The following is a 5,798-nucleotide window of genomic DNA, read 5'->3' as shown; positions in this document are numbered from 1 at the left end:
GTTGCTCTTCTCACTCGGTTGACATGCAAGGATAAGCTTGAATGGGGACCTCTAGTGGAGAAGGTGTTTCAAGACCTAAAGACGATATTTACTACGGCTCCAATCTTGGTACATCTAGACTTTACAAAGGCCTTCTATTTAGAAATTGATGCTTCGGATTTTGCTTTCGGAGTTGTACTTTCACAAATGAGAGAAGACAAGAAGCTCCATCCAATTGCATTCTATTCTCGAAAGTTCTCCGCTAGTGAAATCAATTATGAGATCCACGATAAGGAACTTCTTGCTATAATAGATTCTAGCTAAGAATGGCATCACTTTCTTAAAGGAGCTACACACCCAGTGACCGTATATACGGATCATAAGAATTTGGAGTATTTCATGTCGGCTCGAGTTCTAAATCGACGTCAAGCTCGGTGGAATATGTCACTATCTAGGTTCGAATTTGTTATCACTTATTGACCTGGAAAGCAGCAAGGACTATCCGATGTCTTATCAAGGAGATCATATCTTGTACCAAAGGCTGGAGAAGCAACGTTTGATCAACAATGTATGACATTGTTGAAGTCAGAGCAATTTTGGATTTATGCTACTATTGTACCAATTGATGCTAACTTCTTAAACCAGGTACATGCCGTGACAATTGAAGATTCAGTAGCCATTGATATCAAGGAGCGTGTCAATGACGACAAGTTCAAGGTGGAGGGAGATCTTTTATACTTTGAGGAGCAGTTGTATATTCCAAAAGGACCAGCACGACTCTGAATTTGTTATCACTTATTGACCTGGAAAGCAGCAAGGACTATCCGATGTCTTATCAAGGAGATCATATCTTGTACCAAAGGCTGGAGAAGCAACGTTTGATCAACAATGTATGACATTGTTGAAGTCAGAGCAATTTTGGATTTGTGCTACTATTGTACCAATTGATGCTAACTTCCTAAACCAGGTACATGCCGTGATGATTGAAGATTCAGTAGCCATTGATATCAAGGAGCGTGTCAATGACGACAAGTTCAAGGTGGTGGGAGATCTTTTATACTTTGAGGAGCAGTTGTATATTCCAAAATGACCAGCACGACTCCGAGTTCTTCAATCTTGCCATGATTTTCCAACTGTGGGACATTTTGGATTCAACAAGACCTTGGAACTTATTTCTCAAGATCTCTGGTGGCCTCAAATGTGGAAGGATGTGAAAGATTTTATCCTCTCCTGTGACATCTGTTCAAGATCCAAGAATCCTTGATATTGCCCTTATGGATTTCTACAGCTATAGCCGATTCCATGTTGACCATAGTCTTCAGTTTCCATGGACTTCATCATGGACCTACTATCATCGAACTCATTTGATAGCATCTTTGTCGTGATAGATCGGCTTATAAAGATGGCGCACTTTGTCCCTTGCAAGAAGACATCATATAGTGAAGTCACAGCAAGGCTCTTTCTTGATAATGTGTATTGATATCATGGACTACCTGATGATATCGTATCAGATTGAGGAACCTAGTTCGTATCAAAGTTTTGGAGATCTCTCTTTGAGATACTGAAGGTGGATATCAAGCTTTCTTTGGCTTTTCATCCTCAAACTGACAGCCAAATGGAACGGGTAAACCAAGTCTTGGAACAATACTTACAATGTAGCATCAACTATCAGTAAGTTGATTGGACTGTATATTTGTTGCTAGCCGAGTTTGCATACAACAGCACCTTCTATGCATCGACTCAATACACACCATTCTTTTCTAACTATGGATATCATTCGAAGCTTGATTTATTGAGTCCATCAACAAATAAAAATCCACCAACTGAAGGATTTACGAAGCAACTATCAGAGCTTCAAACTACGTTGAAGCTTGAATTACAATCTGCTCAAGAATCCTATAAGGCGTCTGCAGATACATTTCGGAATCAAGCACCTACTTTCAAAATTGGAGATAAAGCATGGTTTCTTTGATGGAATATCAAGACCAAGTGACCATGTGATAAGTTGGACTATCGAAGATTGGAACCATTTATCATCCAAAAGTAAATCAATCCAGTGGCATACCGTTTAAAATTACCGACTTCTATGAAGGTACATCCAATCTTTCATGTTTCTCTGTTGAAGCCTTATCAAGAGTCATTTTTTCCTGGAAGAGTGCAATGTCCGCCACCTAATATTGAGATCAAGAACCACGAGGAATAAGAGGTCGAAAAAGTGCTAGATTCACGGTGAAGGTGGGACAAGTTCGAATATCTTGTTCATTGGTGCGGCTATGACATTAATGAGCAAACGTGGGAGCCAGCTGAAAATCTTGCCAATATGCCACAAAAAGTACATGAGTTTCATCAACAACATCTTCATAAACCTAAGCCGGTTTTATGATAGCTAATCTCAAGCTTACTCACCCAAAAATATAAAAAAAGGAGAGAGTACTTCCAAAATTCGTAGTTGATGTAGTTATTTTCTCCAAGATAAAGTAGAATTTTTTCAATAGCCATAGTTTGGTCTTCTGATATAAATAGCCAAGAGATAGATACTATGCTAGTCAGATTATCTCAACCGACTGTCACGGACACAAAATATAGACTTGAAATCTAACAAGAAGTTCAAGAAGAAGTGACAAAACTAGATTAAACAGATGAGTACAAGAACAACACCAGAAAGGTGAGTTAGAACTCCAAGAGGTGTGTTGTCGAGACTGAAGAACTCTTCAGCCTCGATCCCTATATATACTCCTACTTAGGAAGCTTCTCGAGCTACTTCTATTAACTAGGAAGCTTCTAGAAGGTTCCAGAGGCTTCCTTTCTAGAAGGTTCTAGAAACTTCTCGAGCTACTTCTATTAACTAAAAAGCTTCTAGAAAGTTCTAAGGGCTTCCTTTCTAGAAGCTTCTAGAAACTTCTTTTCTATAAGGTTCCAGAGACTTCCTTTCTAGAAGCTTCTAGAAACTTCTCTCTAAAAGGTTCCAGAGGCTTCTCTTCTAGAAAGTTCTAAGGAATATGTTCCTAACATCACCCCCTCCTTTAGCTTTGAGGTCTCTGAGAAGCAATGTTGTTGATCAGTACAAACGCAAGAAAATGAAGATCTGTCGCATAACTTCTGCTATGAATTCCAACTGTTGTTCACGAGGCAAGTGGTTCATCGACCCTTGAAGCCAACGGTAGTGGCCCACGCCTTCGACTTCTGACCAAGCATGAACTTTCGTGTCCTCATTGTGAAATGGTCCTACAAACATGCCTTCTGGTTGACCATCGTAAGCACGCTCGATCTCAAATACAATCACCACTGATCGGTTACTCAGTATCCTCCGTCGTCGTCGTGGTACATGTAGTTCTTCATCTCGGGGTCGCCTTTGTGAGCTACTCGGTTGCGATACTCTAACTTGCATAGTATCTATCTCTTGGCTATCCATATCAAAAGACCAAACTACGATCTATCTTGGAGAAAATAACTACATCAACTACGAATTTTGTTGGTGCTCTCCCCTTTTCTTATATTGTTGGGAGAACAAGCTTCAGAAAGAAGCTATCGTCGAATTGATTTAGGTTTATCAGGATGTCGTTGATGAAACTCCTGTACCTTTTGTGGCGCATTTGCAAGATTTTCAGCTGGCTCCTACGTTCGCTCATTAATGTCATAGCCGCACCAATGAACAAGATATTCTAACTTTTTCCACCTTTGTCGTGAATCCAATACCTTTTCAACTTCGTATTCTTCGTGGTTCTCGATTTCAATACTAGGTGGCGGATATTGCACTCTTCCAGAAAAAGATGACTCTCGATAAGGTTCCAACAGAGAAACATGAAAGACTGGATGTACCTTCATAGAAGCCGGTAACTCCAGCCGGTATGCCACTGGATTAATTTGCTTCTGGATGATAAATGGTCCCAATCTTCGATAGTCCAACTTATCACATGGTCGCTTGGTCTTGATATTTCATCGAAGAAGCCAGGCTTTGTCTCCAACTTTGAAAGTAGGTGCTTGATTCCGAAATCTATCTGCAAACGTCTTATAGGATTCTTGAACGGATTGTAATTGAAGCTTCAACATAGTTTGAAGCTCTCATAGTTGCTTTGCAAATCCTTCACCTACTGGATTGTTATTTGTTGACGGACTCAATAAATCAAGCTTCGGATGATACCCATAGTTGGAAAAGAATGGTGTTTGTTGAGTCGATGCATGGAGGGTGTTGTTATATGCAAACTCGGCTAGTGGTAGATATGCAGTCCAATCGTCTTGCTGATAATTGATGTTGCATCGTAAGTACTGCTCCAAGACTTGGTTCAGCCGTTTCGTTTGGCCATCAGTTTGAGGATGAAAAGCTGAAGAAAGCTTGATATCCACCTTCAATATTCCAAAGAGAGATCTCCAAAACTTTGACACGAACTGGGTACCTCGATCTGATATGATATCACCTGGTAGTCCATGATATCGATACACATTATTGAGAAAGAGTCTTGCTGTAACTTCACTGAACGATGTCTTCTTACAAGGAACAAAGTGTGCCATCTTCGTAAGCCGATCTACCACGACAAAGATGCTGTCAAATGAGTTTGATGATGGCAAGTCCGTGATGAAGTCCATAGAAATTGAAGACCATGGTCGACGTGGAATTGGCAATGGCTGTAGAAGTCCATAAGGGCGATGCCGAGGATTCTTGGATCTTGAACAGATATCACAGGAGAGGACAAAATCTTTCACATCCTTTCACATTTGGGGCCACCAAAAATCTCGGGAAATAAGCTCCAAGGTCTTGTTGAATCCAAAATGTCCCGCAGCTGGAAAATCATGGCGAGATTGAAGAACTCGGAGTCGTGCTGGTCCTTTTGGAATGTACAATTACTCTTCAAAGTATAAAAGATCTTCCTCCACCTTGAACTTGTCGTCATTGGTACGTTGCTTGATATCAATGGCTACTGAATCTTTAATGGTCATAGCACGTACCTGGTTTAGGAAGTCAGCATCAAATGATACAATAGTAGCACAAAGTTGAAACCTCTCTCGCTTCAATAACGTTGTACATTGTTGATCAAACGTTGCTGCTCCAGCCTTTGGTGCAAGATACGATCTCCTTGATAAAGCATCGGATAATCCTTGCTGCTTTCCAAGTCGATAAGTGATAATAAAATTGAATCTAGATAGTGACATATTCCATCGAGCTTGACGCCAATTTAAAACTCGAGCTGACATGAAATACTCCAAACTCTTGTGATCCGTATATATGGTCACTCGATGTGCAGCTCCTTCAAGAAAGTGACGCCATTCTTCGAAAGAATCCACTATAGCAAGAAGTTTCTTATCGTGGATCTCATAATTGATTTCAGCAGCAGAGAACTTCCAAGAATAGAATGCAACTGGATGGAGCTTCTTATCTTCACTCATTTGTGAAAGCACAGCTCCCAAAGCAAAATCTGAAGTATTAGTTTCTAAATAGAAGGCCTTTATAAAGTCTGGATGTACCAAAATTGGAGCTGTAGTAAATGTTGTCTTCAAATCTTGAAACGCCTTCTCCGCCAAAGGTCCCCATTCCAACTTATCCTTGCATGTTAATCGAGTGAGAGGAGCAGCAACTTGAAAATAATTCTTGATGAAGATCCAATAGAAGTTAGCAAAACCAAGAAAGCATTGTACGTCTCTAACCGTCTTTGGAACCTCCCAAGACATGATTGCTTCTACTTTCTTGCGGTCCATCTTCAAACCTTCTATAGTTGCAATGAACCCCAAAAACTCCATCTCCGTCTGGTGAAATAAACACTTTTCTAATTTGGCATATAGTCCTCGCTTGCGTAGTTTCTCCAAGACCAAACGAACATGCTTGT

This window comes from Physcomitrium patens, chromosome 5 (assembly GCF_059467195.1).
Source record: "Physcomitrium patens ecotype Gransden chromosome 5, ASM5946719v1, whole genome shotgun sequence".
NCBI lineage: Eukaryota > Viridiplantae > Streptophyta > Bryopsida > Funariales > Funariaceae > Physcomitrium > Physcomitrium patens.
Note: the sequence above shows the minus strand (reverse complement) of the source record.